Consider the following 17,871-nt stretch of genomic DNA (forward strand, 5'->3'; position numbering starts at 1 on the left):
GTGACAGAGTGAGACCATTTCTAAATAAATAAAAGGCACTTGGTTAGATTTAATACAACATTTAGGTTTAAGGAGTAGCAAATAGTTTTGTGATTTAATAACATCAGAAATACTTTAATATATTTTAACTGGGGGTTTCTACTTTAGCTAAGTAGGAATACCCAATCTGAGTTGTAACAGACCCAATATTTTTGGAAAATATATGAAGTTCTCAAGAAATTCTAAATAAAATTAATTTAATCTATTTTAAACTTTTACAACTCAGTCTGCCATAGAGCAATTTTTAAATGACATAATCCTTTAGAAATTAAGCAGTGATCACTGCTAAAAGTGATGGGGGTGGGGAGAACAGGCAAAAAAGGAAAAAAAAAATCACAGAACTTTAGAAGATACTGCCTATCCCAATGGTTCTCAAAGTTTGGCCCTCTGATCAGCAACGTCAGCATTACCTGGAAACTTGCAAGAAATATACATTAGTGGGCCCACCCTAGACCTACTGAGTCAGAAACTCTGGGGTGCGGCCCAGTAAAGTGTGTTCTTCAGTGATTCTGATACATACCAAAGTTTGAGAACCACAGGTTCAATCCAACCACTCCACTGATGAGAAAGACGTGAAGTCAGTAACATTCTCAAACTCGAACAAGTTAGTGACCTTCAAAATGATTCTTAAACTGTATACCTGAATCCAAGTAGTCCCACAAGATCTTCTAAGCAAAAATACATCCTGATCTTTTGTAGCATTAATTCTAATATCATTACTATCTACTCAGATACAGGCAAGTATTTTTGTCATGAGTAATTTACATTTCATACCTAAAAAAGAAGACTTGGCCGAGCGCAGTGGCTCATGCCTGTAAACCAACACTTTGGGAGGCCGAGGGGGTGGGTCCCTTGAGCCTAGGAGTTCAAGACATGCCGGGACAACATAGCAAAACACTGTCTCCACAAACAAACAAACAAAAAACCTACAAATTTGCCGGGCATGGTAGCATGTGCCTGTAGTCCCAGCACCTCGGGAGGCTGAAGTGAGAAGACCGCTTGAGGTCAGGAGGTTGAGGCTGCAGTAAGCTGCGATTATGCCACTGCACTCCAGATCCCGTCTTGAAAAAGATAAATAAAAATTTTTTTAAATAAAAAAGACTTCACATGATTGACCTCGCTACAAAAATGACAACTCAAATCTCACAGGCTCTTTCTGTGCGGTTGGTTGGGTTAGCTTTTGTTGCTATTAGCAGTCGTGGGTTTTGTCTTGTTATGCTCGTGTTTTGGTTTGGTTTCAAGGGCAACAGCAGGAATTGACGGAACACGTGGTTGATATTTTGTTTTCGGTTCGGGGGCTTTTATTTTTTTTGCCCCACCCAAAAGGTTCACAGCAAAGGTATTTGAAAAGTAAGGACTAAAGGACTAGGAATTGCTTAAAAGATAAGTCTTCCCATTGTATCTTGGAATGTATTCTATGACTTTTTTTTTTTTAAGACAACAGATTTGTATTTCCAATTGTGTTTGACTTACTCTATGATAACATTACTTTTCATTTGTGGAACATGTAGTGGCAGAATGATAGGAAGACAACATTTATCCTAGGAACAAGCTGTTGTGGATGAAGACAGGCCTAAAATCCACACACACACACAGCAGCACAAAGTAGGTTAAGTCTGATGCATAGTATAAACAGCAGACTATGTGTATCACCTCTTAAAGGTACTAAACCAAATATTTGGCTACAAAACAACTCCCAATATAGGATCTACTACATGAAACAAAATCAACAATTTTTGGTCTTAGGGCTCTTATTCTATATATATATTTCAAAGCCTACTAGGGGTTATCTACACAATTAAACATGTTTCTGTTTACATTTTAAACATCCTGTTTGACAAGCTACAGTAACTTGGGTGCTAGGATTACCATAGAAAAAAAGTCATAGAATACATGAGATTTGGAAGTTGAAGAAAGAAACGTTTCCATTCCTGTTTGTCATGGTTAAGGTGTTTTGTCAATGTCATGCCACACTAGAGAAATATTTCCAGACCTTTTTTCAGACTCCATTAACATATACAATTACCAAACAAACTTTGATTTTATAACCCAAACTTTCTAACATAGTTCAGTGCATGATTTTATTTTATTTTATTTTATTTCCTCTGAAGAAGTTATCATGGGCCAGGTGCCGTGGCTCACACCTGTAATCCCAGCACTTTGGGAGGCCGAGGTGGGCGGATCACCTGAGGCCAGGAGTTCAAGACCAACCTGATCAACATCGTGAAACCCCCGTCTCTACTAAAAATACAAAAAGTAGCCGGGCGTGGTGGCACACACCTGTAATCTCAGCTACTGGGGATGCTGAAGCAGGATAATCTCTTGAACCTGGGAGGCAGAGACTGCAATGAGCTGAGATCGTGCCACTGCACTCTACCCTAGACGACAGAGAGACTCCATTTCAAAAAAAAAAAAAAAAAAAAAAGGGTTACCATGGATGAGTGTGCAATAGAAACAACTACTTCAATTTGATTTATACTTCCAACTCTCTCTGTATGACCTGAGCACCAAATCTTCTTGTGACTTTATTTTTCAATCTGTCATCAAATAAGTGTAACAATTCATGCTACATATCTTACCAGAAAGAAATCAGAGTCACAGAGCTAACAATAGTACCTCTGGAGAGACTGCATTCCTTAGAAGAACTATAAAGCCTGTGGGGTAGTTACTGGTTACTTCTCTTCTCAGCTCCATGATACAGCCTCTGAAGCTAAACTGGAAGACTCAAGTTAATTGAACATTCATTCATTGAACACATATTTACGAGCACTGATAGGTGTTGAACAGCATATTAGGCCTTGGAGATAACAATGGTCAGCAAGACAAGCACAGTTCCTTCCCCTCACAATGCATCTCAGAAAAGTACTGATTCAACTCATAGGACTTTCATTTAGTGTATACGCCAAGGGCTCACATCCATTTGTAAATAATTACTCATAATCATAATTACTAATAATCACTCCACTCTGCTCCTGAAAAAGGGAGACCACATACACTACATGGAAAGCCACAGAACACACGAATGCTCCATAATATGAAGGCCCCACGTAGGCCAAAAATATCACCCACTAAGCACCTTATAATCTCTGAACAGGAAGCATGGTGTTAAGACCTAGAAGATGACTGCAGACTTTTAAAGGCAGAATACCTTAGCCTAAATGATGACCTGTCAATTACAGGATTTAAACACAGACATATCCTCTGTAACTGTGCCATCCAATACAGTAGCCACTAGCAGCTATTTATATTTATCAATTAGATTCAATTCTGGCCAGGCACAGTGGCTCACGCCTGTAATCCCAGCACTTTGGGAGGCCGAGACAGGCAGATTGCTTGAGTTCAGAACCAGCCTGGGCAACATGGCGAAACCCCGTCTCCACTAAAAACAAAGAAATTAGCCAGGCATGGTGGCAGGTCCCTGTAATCCCAGCTACTTGGGAGGGCTGCAGTGTTAGGATCGCTTCAGCCTGGGAAGCAGACGTTGCAGTGGGCCAAGATCGCACCACTGCATTCCAGCCTTAGCAACAGAACAACGCCCTGTCTCAAAAAAAAAAAAAAAAAAAAAAAAAAGAAAGAAAGAAAGAAAGAAAGAAAGAAAGAGAAGAAATTCAGTTCGTCAGTCACACTTAATGTGCTCAATAGCCACAAGTGGCTAGCGGCCACCACACTGGATAACACAGATTTATAAATCATTTCCATCCTCTCCAAAAGCTCTGTGGGACAGTGCTGCTCTACAAATACCTCTGTAATACTCAATCTGAAAATTACAGCAATGAAATGTGAAATGTGATGAAGCACCTGTGCTCTGTTATGGCACATCAAAGCATGTCCACTGGTAACGTAGTATTTCTTCCCAAGTTAGTCAAAAAGTAAAAACAACCTTGGGCATCTCTTCCAGCATATATTAGTAATCAAGAAAATTCACACCGTCCAATAGACCAAAGGAATTCACAAATTCCTTTGTTTGCAAAGGACGAAATTCACAAACAAGTGAAAAACTGGTATTTTGCCCCTTCCTATTTCTTTGATAATGTGTTACTAGTATTGTGTACTTTCTGTGTAAGTTTTGTCCTGGGGTGCTTTCAGCTCTGTTTCTAGCCTGGTAGCTAGTAGCAGAAAAGGAGGTGAGGACAGTTCAGAATGAAGATGAGTGGTTCAGGAAAACACCGACACAGATAATGCAACTTAAATGGAAGTAAATTTAATTGCAACCAATGCAATAAACTTAAGTGCTCACTGTGTGCCAGTGATGTGCAGATAAACAAGTCACCATTCCCACCTTTGAAGAGCCCAATTTAGTAGTGGTGTTCAATATGTAACAAATACAATGAGATATGCTGCGATATAACGCAATAAGACAAGCATATATACAATGGAGAGATGACGCAGGGAGGGTATTTTTTCAATGGTTTCTGAGGAGAAATCAGGGAACATTTCCTGAAGGAGGTATCCAAGAAGCAGAAGAGCAAACTAAGCAGAGCCGTGCACAGGAGCCCCAAGTGGTTTGGCAATGCTGGTGAAAAATGTGTTTCATGGTAAGGAGGATGGGGGTGGACAATGGGAGGAGGGAGATGGGGCTAGAGAGCTATTTCCACACCAGACCACAGATACTCACGTTCCAGTCATGTCTGCCTGAGTAGGTCTATAAGCCTTCCTCACCAAAACTGCAAGTAATACGAAAACCAATCCCCAAAATTTGCTAAATAATATACCCATGCCTGCCACAGAGGTTAACAATATTTGACAGCAATCAACAGGAATATAAAGTTCTTTGTGACATGGTACTCTTAATACATATTGGTCACAAATACACTGTAGCTAGTATCATTTGTTTTCAGGGAGAAACCTCTGTTTACTATGAGTTTTCTTTGGAATCTCTGTACAGAAAACACTAATGAAACAGACTACTCCCACATCTAAACGTCCCACCAACAGTTTATCTGACCAGGAGACAAATGAAACAAATTAAGAGGAGAAAGGAGATGTAACAGCAAAGTTTCCGTACTCCAGACCAGTTTGGTTTTTTTTTTTAATCCAAAATGCTAATGGCAGAACTTCTGCTACTCTGTACCACACTGCACCTCTGGGTACATCCAGCTGTGACCACACCACAACTGTATCGCATCCAGCAACCTAAAGCACTCTTGTGGTTGCTCATGTAAATACTTGGAAAATATTTGCCTCTTCCGGACTCTCCCCTTCATATTATACAAATGCTCAAGTCTCAAAAACAGAACAAGAAACTTCCAGAGAACCTATTCACTTCAAATTACGGAGATCCCCTCTCTCCTTGATCCACAATAAACTTCTGGAAAAAGTCGCCCACAGGCCTTAAAGAATCACCAAATGATTTTCCTCCCTTATACAAGCAAAGCTTTTCAGACAAAAATCTTAACAGTAGAAATGTACCCACATAAGCAAGCTGGCCCTTAGGCTAACATAACTACTATTATTCACACAAACATGGGGCCCTTAGGCAAAGGGACATTTTCCACGAGGCATACGTGGCTGTTTAAAGTAAGGGTTCTGAACGCGACCTCTCTAGGTCCTAGGTACAGTCGTCCTCCCTGATTAACTCCGAGCTTCCACTCCTCCAACTGTAAAATAGGGGTAACAGTACTTTTACGAGTAGATCCATGCATGGGGAGCCGCAGTATCTGACACACAGAGACCCCACTGAGTGACAAATCAATAGGTGTTAGCTATTTTAGCTGTTTTTACTATGTTGTCCCTAAATAGATATGATTTCACAAGTAGCTATTCCATCAAGCTGGTTACTTCTATAAATTCGCACTCTGCACCAAAATCACTTAGGGGCAAGTGGGGGTTAAAAATACACCGTCCAGGCCCTATTCGGATGTGGGTCCAATCGGTCTGGGATTGGGCGGGCGTTAGAATTCTTTTTAAAGCACTCCAGTTGGTTATAACGCGCCGCCGGCCTTCAGGAGCACACACAAGTGTCTACACGTCCACAGGGATGTACACACCACCTGTAAGATCCGAGTTTTGAGTCCAGCAGCGCAGGTAGGCCCTCCCGCCTGGACCAGGCTCCCCGAAGCGCTGCGACGATGAACCTAGCGCTGCTGGCCGAGAAGCGGCAAACCCCTCACCCAGCGCCGGGCCACCCGCAAGACACGGCTCCATTGGGGATTACTCGCCCCCTCGCGCGCCTTCTGCGGCCCCCGCGGGCGCCGACCCCTCCGGCCCGCGTCACCGAGCCCTCGCCTCCCGCGCCCCGGCCCCCTCCCGCACCTGGCACGTGACTCGACACGCGCCAGCTGCACGCGGGCTCCATCAAAACAAAAACAGAGGAGGCCGGCCGGACGGCGGCTGGAGCGCGCGGGGACGGCGGAGAGCGGGCGCGCCCCCGCTGCCCGGCGCCGCGACCGCGCCTCCGCCACCCCGGCCGCCGCCGGCCGCGCGCCCCGGCAGGCCGGGGGCGAGAGGGCAGACAGCGCCACCCTGTTTGCCGCCCCGGCCCCGCCCCGCCCGCGCCCGCTCCCGGAAACGGTCTCCCGGGAGAGGGCCGGCTAGTGCGCACCCACCCGCGGCGGGGAACGCCGGCCCTGCGTGGGAGGCGCCCGGCTCCGGCGGCCTGCCGCCCCCGGCTGCTGCGTGTCACCCCCGTCACGACTCTGCTACGCACTTCGCCCCCGGCTTTCAGCTCCGGCGCTTCCGCAGACCCCTCACGTGGCCGCCGCCTCCCTGCCACGGCACTCCCCGGCGACCGGGGCTGCGGCCCCTAGCTCTGCGAGGGATCCCGAGCCTGTGCCCACCCCACCTCGGACGTCACCCTCTTCGGACCACCCAACCCACACCTTCCGCCTAGGGCGGGGCGCGGGGAGGACGGCTACGAGCTGTCAGGAGCCTCCAGCTTTCCCCGTGACGAAGCTCACCCTCGCCTTGATCGTCGCCACTCACCCAGCAGCGGGCTGCGAGCTGGAGCAGACGTTTACACCGAGGGAGGACTGGGGGGAACGTCTTGATTTTTCTCCCTAATTTGCCATACACAGGGAAAAACAAACAAACAAACAAAAAACAGCAGACGCAGCTCTACCCTTGGGCTGGCTTTAAAGCTTTTAAGCTTCCCACGTCATCCTACCCCATGCAACAGACTTACCGAATAGCAATGCCCACCCCACACACCTGCTAAGTAACTCGCCTTCTGGAAATCGGGAGCCCCACCCACCCCACCTTCTGGAAACCTGCGCCTGGGGTGGGGTTGAAGAGACACTGTCTGATATCCTAAAGTCAGAGAGCGTAAGGGGACCGGCACCCCTCGCCCCACCCAGGCGCGCTGCAGCCTCCCGTCCCCGTCTCCAGAGTGCACCAAGGCATCCTGCGTCCCTGCCGGAGAAAAGAGGGACGGGGACAGAGGCCCGAGTTCCAGGGAGTTGCTGATTCCAGTGGAGAACCGAGACACCTTGTCCTTTTTAATTAATAAGCATGCCACCCCCCCCCCCCGGCCTTATTTCTTGTTGACAGCAAAGGTGGGGGACGTGGGAGAAAGGCGAGAGTTGTCTCTAGGTTCGGGATGTTGGGCTGCGCGGAGGGAAGAGGTGGGATCTCGAAATGGAAACAGTTCCCCCTCCCTCCCCCCCTCCTCCTCCTCCTCCTCCTCCTCTTCTTCTGTTTACCTCAAGTTTGAATTTTATCTGCGCAACATTAGCTGGAATGCGGACATTGAAACACACACACACACACACACACACACACTCACTCAGCCCGGCGGCAGCTCCAGAGGAGCCATGTGGCATCAAGCCACAGCAAAGGGGAAAAAGTGCTCTTAGCAACACAAACATGGCGAAATCGCTCCCACAAGCCGGGTTCCCGCGACAGCCCTACCTTCCCCCGCTCGTCTTCCGAAGGTCCTGGCCAGGAACCGCAGACCCCTTCCGGGGGGCGGCGAGGGGGCCCCGGGCCGAGCGAGGGTGGGCGCACGGGGCGTGCTAAAGGGAAATTGACTAGCCAGCCGATCAGCCCCGCCAGGAGCGGAGGGGACGCCTTCTTCACGCCCTGAGATCGCAAAGGAGAGCAAAATTCCCATCCCAAAGTCCTGCGGGACCGGCTTCCCCACCCTACGAACTTACCCCAGGGCTGAACGCACGCTTAGCTCCTTGCCTCGTTCCTTCCTCCCGGGCGCGACGAGAGGGGAAAACGATGCGCACGTAGATTTGTAGAGCGTATTCTTGAGAATTTCCTTGGGATGGATGGGGAGGAGCGGTGGAGACTCAGGAGACAGGTGCCGCGCTGGCCTGGGCTGCCGGCTAAAAGTTGTTCTCCGCGCGGTGGGCGGTGGGGTCCCCGGCCAAGGCCGAGGACCCCGGCTCCCTGCCCCCCGGCGTCGCCCACTTGTCACGCCAGGCTGCTGCGTGCGCTCGGCTGCAGGGGAGGTGGCGTAGTTTCTCTTCCTCCCACCTCTTCTCACTCACTTGTTTTTGTAGCCGTGGGCTCCCCTAATGCTTTCCTCTCCACAATGTTGTTTCATTATATCATGTCCATCATGTGACACCAGAGAGGCCTCTCTATGGAAACTTAAAGGGGCTCCCACGTGACTGCAGCAGCAACAACAGCAGCAGGACTGGCGGCGGCGGCCGCAGAGGCGTCCGTACCTCCACCCACCGGGAGCCCCTCGCAGCATCCCGGAGGGGCTTCTGGCGCTGCAGGAGCCCAGATCGGGGAGCCATAGCATCCGGGAGCCGTGGTGTCTGTGCGTGCGTGGAGTCTGTGCTCATGACATAGGAAGCCGAACAGAAGGAGCGTCCTCAAATCCTTTCCTACAGTCACCAAACCCACGCTCTGTTAAAATGACATTTCGTGGCTCCTACTTTGTTTCCTCGGAGAGCAATGAGTTTTCTATCAGGCCTGATTCAGTTTGACAAAAGTCAAAAAGAAAAACCGGATTTGTCCCTCTGCAAGTTCAGTCAGATCGCAGAAATGACAAAACAATAATAACAGAAATAGAACCAGGCATTTGATACATAATTACCATCACCACGGCTTTCAAGCTTTCTGGAATTACATTCCTCCAGTAACTGTTGATGATGCTTGCAGGAGGCAAAATGCAATGCAGTTTTTCTCTTCCGCAGCTATATTAGGGCTTTGTTGCTGACAACAGTGAAAACTTGTTTGTGTCAGGAAGTGAGGTACGGAGATATGACCTGGAAGGTACAGACAAAACCAAAGTGGCAGTTTTTGCATTACTTTTCTGACCACATTCTTTCAAATGGTGACAAGAAGGCGGTCTGCTGTAAAATTCGTGGGGTGTTTGATGGGAAACAAAATAATCAGAAAAACGTAATTATCCCTAGCCATACCATACTTGCTAGTCGCTAGAAAGTATACATATATGTATCTGTGTATACATAGAGAAAGCAAAAAGCATGTGCACTTTAATATTTCTGAGCCACTAATTTTGTCATCATTTCTAGCATTAACAAACACTTGGAAAGACTTACTCAAGTCCAGGGATGTGTGGAAACTCACAATGTTGAGTGCTGTGGGTATTACTGACTCACAGTCCCTTTAAGGGTTTGTACCATAAATCCCAAATTTCTGCCTTAAAGTTTTTACAGACACGGAGATTTTATCCTGTAAATCTAAGCCAGATAGCTATTTCTGGGTTTTTTAGTTCATGAGTTTCCATTTTATAAGGGAAACTGTTTGGATGGGCGGAATCAAGAAAAAACTTCGCAAGAAACTGAAGAGTGGGATGAAAGATCTTTCCTTTTGGCCTTGCCTTGACTCTCTCTCTCTCCACCTCATCAGTTTACCTCATCAGCCATGATGAATGAGCTCCATTTCAACCCTTCTAATTCTATAATATCTCTCCCAAGTTTTACCTTCCTATCTCATGCCTAATTCTTTCATCCCTTTCCTCCTACAGCCCTTGCCTCCCAACTCAGCCCCTTTTCTGCCTGGGCGCTCAGCTCAGGCCTCCCCAAAGACTGTACCCCCCATCCTCCCCTGCAGCTGCCCCCAACCCCACGCCCTTCCCAGCTCGGCCTCTCTTCTCTGCAACTCTACCTCCTTACCTGTCTTTGACCTCTAATCACCTTCACAGTCTGGCCCTTGACGTCTGGGCCTCTTCTTACCTCTCTTTACCTGAAATGTCCTGGCCCTCACTGGGGTCTCCTCCACACCCTTCTCTCTGGTCCCATCCCTTCTGCTGCCAAGCCCCAGCGTTCCTCCAGCTCGGCCTGGTCAGCTTGAGCCTCATTTTGTTCGCGTGCCCCTGGGCTGGGAAAGGAGTGTGTGGTGCACAGTGGGGCCGAGGATCCCCCGGGGCCGTGGCCCCTGCCTCGCCCCCTCCACCCCTCCCGAGTCCCGGTTGCGGCGCTTCCTGGGCGGATGGCTTGGAATTGCTGCAGCAGCTGCGGTTCTGCTGTGTCATGCAAGAAGGAGGCGGCGGCGGCCGGAGCTGGAGGGGGAGGAGGGGAGGAACCTGATCCTCCGGTAGCGAAGGGCTGGAGGCAAACACCGAGCTCCTCCAAAGCCGCCCGGGAGCAGGGAGGGCTCCGCTACCCCGGGGGGAGGCCCTCCCCGCGGGGCAGATGGTAAGTGGGGCGGTGCAGGTGGTCGCCTTGGGAAGGGAGCGCGCAGCGGGGTAAGGTGGGGCGGCGGGAAGTACTGGAGTCATCCCAGCCAAACTAAGGAGCCCGGTGTCCAGCTGAGAGGGACCCAGGCCGTAATAAGGATGTCCAGCCAAACGCAGCAATAATTACTATTCGAGTGACGCCCCGAAGTTGACCCAAGCTACACAGAGGGTGGAGTGGTGCATCCTGAACCCAGGGCAGAGCTGGAGGCAATGATTCAGGGTTTGAGAAGTATCAAGCTCAATGGCCTGGCGCTTTAAGGTGCAGCTGAGTAGGAAAAGCCAACCCACATCGTATTCCCAGAGCCTTGCTGCGCTTTCTGGGTTGTCTTGTTTAAAACTAGCTAAAGGGATGGGAAACCTGCCCAACCTCACTTTAGCCACGAAAATAATGCTCTTGGCCAGTGGCCTTGGACAAACAGCCTCTGGTGCAATAAAATAATCAATAGGAAGAAGAACTTCATTCCCCTTACCATCCTCCTTCCCCAAGTTCCTTTGACCAGAGTACCTCATTCGGCTTAAAGAAGAAAGAAAACTGTGTGTGACATTCCCTCCCAGCCTACCTGCGGCCAGACTCCTCACCACACAAACTGCCCACCCCGCTCCTCTCCTCATCTTCAGAGCCATGATTCCGAGAGACATTGCAATACTACTCACGTTGGGTGAGAAGACTGCCTGAAACTCTAAACAATTTCACCTCCCTTGCCCTTTGCCACGGGAATTCAGAACCTACGACTGAGAGCAGGGAAGTATACGGACAGGCTGGGCATGTAGGAACATTACTGCCTTCACTGGACTGTAGTTCTCCAGACAACTTTTTAATTGTGATTATTCCCTTCCATTGCACTCCTGGAAATTTCAAAGCACTTTCTAAAACATCATTTTTTTAATGTCAGTCATACATTTAGAGGTAAGGGGTTGATGGGATTAACTGAAAGGCTAATGACTGTCTCAAAAGCACATGCTGTTGCTAGGGAACCCAAGCTCCTGCTGCTCTCTAATCACCAGCATGTTCCATGGAAATCAAACTGCTCAGGGTGTTATTAAAATGAATGGCATCGGGTTAAATGCGTTCTTGCTTATGTTGTAGCATCCTGGATTATCGATTGCCTCACACCCACATATCTTGTTTTCCTAATTTGATTTCTGTATTTGCGTCACTGCCAGGGACACTCAGACTAGACCAGTCAGTTCACTTCCTGTTTCTCAGAACTGGTTTATATTTGGTCTCGTAGCACTAGCTGGTAAAACATTATCAAACTGATCCTCTTGGAAAGAAATCTTTGCTTCCCGTTGAAAACAAATTATTCCAATTAAATTCTAATTCCCGTGGAAAACGTCATCATTTGAGGAGTAGACTGCCAGTTGCCATTTGAGAAACCATCCTTGAAATGTAAAGCCTAGAAAAAAAAAAATCTCAATTTCTTTTACCCAAAATCTTCATTCCTCAGCACTAGAACTAAGACACACTCGAGTAAAGAGTAGATTTAAGTATACTTCTAAAATGAAATGCATAAATTAATAAATAAATAAATAAATACACGTTGAAGCTGGGGAAATCATTTAGACTAAATAAGGCATAGAATTGAATGGAATCCAGGCCCAGGAAGGACAAGTAAGCTTGGGTTAGCATTGTGGCATTCAGAGAACACAGTGTGATTACAAGGCTGTACTACAAATAGGAAACCCCATCACTTTGTGTACTAATTGTCTCTTTTACCAATTCCCCTACGTCCCTGGACAAGACAACCTTGTTTTGTTTTGTTTTCAGTTCCTTCCTCTTTATAACAAGGATATTGCAAAGGCAATATCAGAAAGATAAGCCCTATGTAAATAGGTGGATTCTGATGTAGATAATTTGTTTAGATGGAAAATAAAGCCCTTTGAAAAAGATGTATAATGGCATCAATAGCCTGGATGACCTTGAGTGAGCCATCATAGGTCTTATGTCAGTTTCTTTGTGGAAGCTTAAATGAAAGTGCTGGACTAAAGTATTTCTAAGGCTCCTCCCATTTACAAACTTCTGTGATGAGATTGAACTCACTACATAAAAATTTCAATTTTAGCTGGATTTTGCAATGTTAAATTTTAGCACTGAACCTTTAGTACCTATCCATAGGAACCTTGAGGGAAATGATGGGAAATGATTTTCTATTGATGTATCCATTTTTAGTGTCTGTTGACAGAAAAATAAAATTTACCTTACTCCCCATGTACTTACTCTCTCCCTGCCTCGGTGGTATTATGGAAGCAGCAGGATAAGAGTTACAAAAGGATATAAAAGTGTAGGGAAAGTTCTTTCAGTCTACTTATTTATTTATTACAACAACATCTCACTGTGTTACCCAGGCTGGCCTCCAACTCCTGGGCTCAAGCAAGCCTCCCACCTCAGCCTCCTGAGTAACTGGGGCTAAGGTACACTCAACCATGCCTAGCCTTTCAGTCATTTTAGATATAGGTAATCCTAAGTACTCTGATGATCCAAGTGGTGGAATGATGGAGGAAGGGGTATACAGAAATATAAACTGAATCCTCACGGAACTAATAATTATCTATTTGCCTGTGTTTTAATTAGTGCTAGGCAAAAATAGACCTTGCTCAGCTCTTAGAATTTTTCAGATTCACAGTATTGAGAAGTAGCATGAAGAAATGTGAGATTTGTGCCAGAGAGAAAAGACCTGACTTTGAAACCCAACTCTGCCACTTTATTCATTATTGAGTGCTTGCGCTGTGTCAGGTATTGTGCTGGGTGCTGGGAATACAAAGATGAATACGACACAGTTTCCGCTCCGAAGGACATTATAGTATCACGAGAACAAAGATGAATATGCAGTTGATGAGGCAACAGTGAGGTGATATCAACAGGGGAGCTTATAAGGGTGCCTAACCCTGACCACGCATAGGGTCTTTAACCACACAACGTGAATCTTGAGATGAGTTCTGAAGGATAAGTAGAAGTAAGCCAGACAAGTGGGCGGGTTACATAGAAAGATATTCCAAGCAAAGAAAGTACTATGTGTAAAGACCTTAGGGAAAAAGCTGTGCCCAGAGAGTTGAGGGTGAAGAACAGAGCCTGGCAAGTAGGTTCTAAATAAATACATTGTATTAATCCGTGGCAGAAGTCCTGAAGGAGAAATCCAGAAAGATTAGCATGGTCAAGTAGTCATCCTAAAAAGTCTGAACTTATTCTAAGGCTGTTGGAGAACCATTGATGAATTTTATGGGGCATAGTGAACTGATCAAATGTTCATTTTAGAAAGATCTCTCAGCTGGGTGCAGTGGCATACTACTGTAATTCCAGCAGTGTGGGAGGTTGAGGTGGGCAGGTTGCTTGAGCTCAATAGTTGGAGACCAGCCTGGGCAACATGGTGAAACCCTGTCTCTACAAAAACACAAACACACACACAAAAATAGCCAGGCCTGGTGGCACACACCTATAGTCCCAGCTCCTCAGGAGGATCACTTGAACCGGAGAAGTGGAGGTTGCAATGAGCAGAGATCATGCCTCCGTGCTCCGGCCGGGGGAAACTTACAATCATGATGGAAGGCGAAAGGGAAGCAGGCACCTTCTTCACAAGGCGGCAGGAGAGAGAGAGCTTGCAGGGGGAACTGCCACCTTTAAAACCATCAGATCCCATGAGCACTCCCTCACTATCATGAGAACAGCATGGGGGGGAACTTACCCCACGATCCAGTCACCTCCCACCAGGTCCCTCCCTCAGCACGTGGGGATTACAGTTTGACATGGGACACACAGCCAAACCATATCACATTATAAAAATGAAATAATGATAGATGTCTAAACTAAGGTAGCAAGAATGGAAATGGAGAAAGGAAGGATTGAAAGGGTTCAAGATATATTAAGGACATAGAACCAACAGAATTTGATTATTGATGGTATCCTCCATCAGTGGTATCCTTCCATTTTCATAAGCCATAAATCTGCTGCCATTATATCCTGCAGATATATCCTGAGGTCCAAGATGGGGACCTCAGGAGGAAAAGCAGGTTGTGGAGTAAAGGTAATTAGTTTAGTTTTCAACATGTTGAGTTGAAGTGGCCATAGAATATCAAAGTGAAGCTGTCTACTACATAATTGAACAGGGAAGTCTAGAACTCAGGAGAGAGATCTATGCTGGAGTCATCAGAATAAGGAATAGTTCATGGAAGTAGATGAAATATCCAAGAGAAGGCATAGAGAAAGGAAAGAAGAGGATCTACTTTGGAACCCAATGAAAACACTGAATTTAAAAAGTGAGGAAAGAAAAAACACAGGGGAAAAATATCCCAAGAGGTAGGAGGACCAGGAACAAGTAGTTTCAGAGAAGCCAGGGAAGGAAATAGCAGCAGTATTAAATGCCAGTGAGAGATCAAGAAAAAGAGGATTGTGGCCAGCTGCGGAGGCTCACGCCTGTAATCCCAGCTCTTTGGGAGGCCGAGGTGAGTGAATCACCTGAGGTTAGGAGTTCGAGACCAGCCTGGCCAATATGGCAAAACCCTGTCTCTACTAAAATTAGCCAGGCGTAGTGGCACACACCTGTAGTCCCAGCCATTCAGGAGGCTGAGACACAAAAATCTCTTGAACCCAGGAGGCAGAGGCTGTGGTGAGCTGAAATTACACAACTGCACTCCAGCCTGGGCAACAGAGCAAGACTCTGTCTCAAGAAAAGAAAAGAAAAAGAGGACTGAAAAGTTTTTGGATTTAGTAATAAGGAGGTCATTGATGTGTTTGGCAAGAAGGAGTTTATTAGTAAAATGGGGTTAGTAGCCAAACTGCAGTGAGTTGAAGACAGGATGACAGTAGAGGATGAAGACAGATGAAGTTCTTTTATGTAAGAAGGACTAAAGAGCAAGTAGGGAAAGCAAATAAAATAAAAGTATTGGAAAGAGAGTGGTGTAATCCATGGTCTGCAAGCTTAAGGCTGCACAAGGAAAGAAGGACATACTACCCTAGTAGAATTCTTTATTCTCTCAGCCTTCAAATTAAATGGCGTTACCATCCACCAATTACTCAACACAAAAAGCATGTAGATATTCTTGATTCTTCTCTTTTCCTCCGTTTTCACAATCCTCAGAATTCAAGTCAACTTTACCTCCAAAACATTTCCAAAATGTCTCTTTCAACCTCCACCGCTACCACTCTAATACAAACCACCATCATCCCTCTTCCGTGCTCTTGTAATAGCTTTCTAAATGGTTTTCCTGCTTCTGCTCTTGTCCTCATTCTCCACAGCACAGTTAGAGTTTCATAAATCATACGTGTTACGACATAAATCAGATCATGTGATTTCTCATCTTAGAATCCCTCCATGTCTGCTGATGGCACTTGTGAAAAAGTCCAGACTCCTCCTCCATACAGGGCCTATGGAGCCCTGTACAGCATCCCTGACCACCTCTTCAGCCTCATCTCCCACCACTCTCCACCACTGCAGTGACACCAGCCTTATTTATCTTCCTCAAACGTGTTGAACTTGCTCTTGTATTATACAATTTACCCCATATACTTCCTTTTCCTGGAATTTTTTTTGGACATTCTGATCTTTGCTTATATGTCACCTCCTCAAAGAAGCCCTCCCTGATCACTCCATCTGAAGTGTCCTTCTCTCTCCACGTTTCCAACTATCCTATGTATTTTTTTTTTATCGTAGTAGTGGAACTTTATTACTATTTGTTTTTATCATGTATGGTTGAGAACTCCTCTAAAATGCAAACCTTATGAAGATTACTGGCATGTCAGGGACTTAAAAAATATTCATTAGGGCCAGGCGTGGTGGCTCATGCCTGTAATCCCAGCACTTTGGGATGCCGAGGCGGGCAGATCACAAGCTCAGGAGATCGAGACCAACCTGGCTAACATGATGAAACCCCGTCTCCACTAAAAATAAAAAAAATTAGCCGGGCATGGTGGCGGGTGCCTGTAGTCCTAGCTACTCAGGAGGCTGAGGCAGGAGAATGGCGTGAACCTGGGAGGCGGAGCTTGCAGTGAGCTGAGATCTCGCCACTGCACTCCAGCCTGGGTGACAGAGCGAGACTCCGTCTCAAAAATACATAAGTAAAAAAAAAAAAGAAAAAGAAAAAAAATTATATATATATACACACACACACATATATATTCATTGGATGTTTGTAGTAGGAAAAGGAGAAAAACAACCACTTATTAGAAATTGGAGGCATCAAGAATCAGAGTCTTAGTGCAACTGGAATGGCTAGTGGCAATGATTACTAGGTTTTTAAGATTCTGGAAGTGGAAGAGTTACTAGCTGTGTGATCCTGGATGTTTACATTCTCTGAGCCTCACTTTGTGGTTAACAATACTATATGCCTCACAAGGCTGTTACGAAAATGAAATGAAATGGAATAGGTATAGGCATAAGGCAGTCTTGTGAAATTATTTTCAGGAATTCAAGACTTCTGCAAATCAATTCATGCATTCCACATATGGACTCCCTTGTAATGGAGTTAGCCCTTGATGATTACTTATTATTAGAATTAAAAAATTGACTAAATCATTACTTTGAAAAGATACCAGGATATCTGGTAGAACCTGGAAATTAAACTATTTAAGAAGAAATCAGAGTACTCCTACAAATTCATAAAAAAAAAAAAAAAAAAACCTTTAAAACTCTGGAAAATTAGGCAAAGGGTATGACAAATAGATTGTAGTCAAAGAAATACAAATGTATCTGAAAATGTGTAATAATAAAAGGCATGCACATCACAACTGCAGTGACATCTATTTTTTACTGTCAAGTTGACAAAAATAAAAAACTTTAATAATATACTTGACTGGCCAGGCTGGGAAGCAGGCACTTTCTTATACTGCCAATGGGAGTGAAAGGTAGTATCACTTCTATGGAGGGCAATCTGGCAACATTTATCAAACTTTTAAATATACAGAGCCTTTACCCTGGCAATTCTACTTTTATATATTTATCCAATAGATATACTCACACAGATATTGAAGGATGGCTCTTCTAGGACCTACACTGAAGCATGATTTATAGTAGTAGTTAAAGACTGAAAACAGCCATCAATAGAGAAGTGGTTAAATAAATTATGATAGAATTAAACAAGTGAAAGAGGCTGGGCACAGTGGCTCACGCCTGTAATCCCAGCACTTTGGGAGGCCAAGGTGGGCGGATCATGAGGTCAGGAGATCGAGACCATCCTGGCCAACGTGGTGAAACGTCATCTCTACTAAAATACAAAAAATTAGCTGGGCGTGTTGGTTCATACCT

At 45.8% G+C, this 17,871-nt stretch overlaps 2 long non-coding RNA genes across 2 annotated transcripts in view; one reads left to right on the top strand and one right to left on the bottom strand.

The window, feature by feature from the left end:
- The window catches only part of LOC111539847, a 163,514-nt gene extending 152,953 nt beyond the window's left edge, over positions 1-10,561 (bottom strand). Inside the window, exons 1-2 of the long non-coding RNA XR_002730814.3 lie at positions 10,134-10,561; positions 8,130-9,200 (exon numbers count right to left, since the gene is read on the bottom strand). This is a non-coding gene — a long non-coding RNA (uncharacterized LOC111539847). The remainder of the gene's footprint in view (positions 1-8,129; positions 9,201-10,133) is intronic.
- On the top strand, positions 10,390-12,844 carry LOC111539848. The gene is made up of 2 exons (XR_002730815.3): positions 10,390-10,595; positions 11,124-12,844. It is a non-coding gene; the product is annotated as an uncharacterized LOC111539848 (long non-coding RNA).
- Positions 12,845-17,871: the final 5,027 nt, after the last annotated feature.

Source organism: Piliocolobus tephrosceles, chromosome 8, assembly GCF_002776525.5.
Source record: "Piliocolobus tephrosceles isolate RC106 chromosome 8, ASM277652v3, whole genome shotgun sequence".
NCBI lineage: Eukaryota > Metazoa > Chordata > Mammalia > Primates > Cercopithecidae > Piliocolobus > Piliocolobus tephrosceles.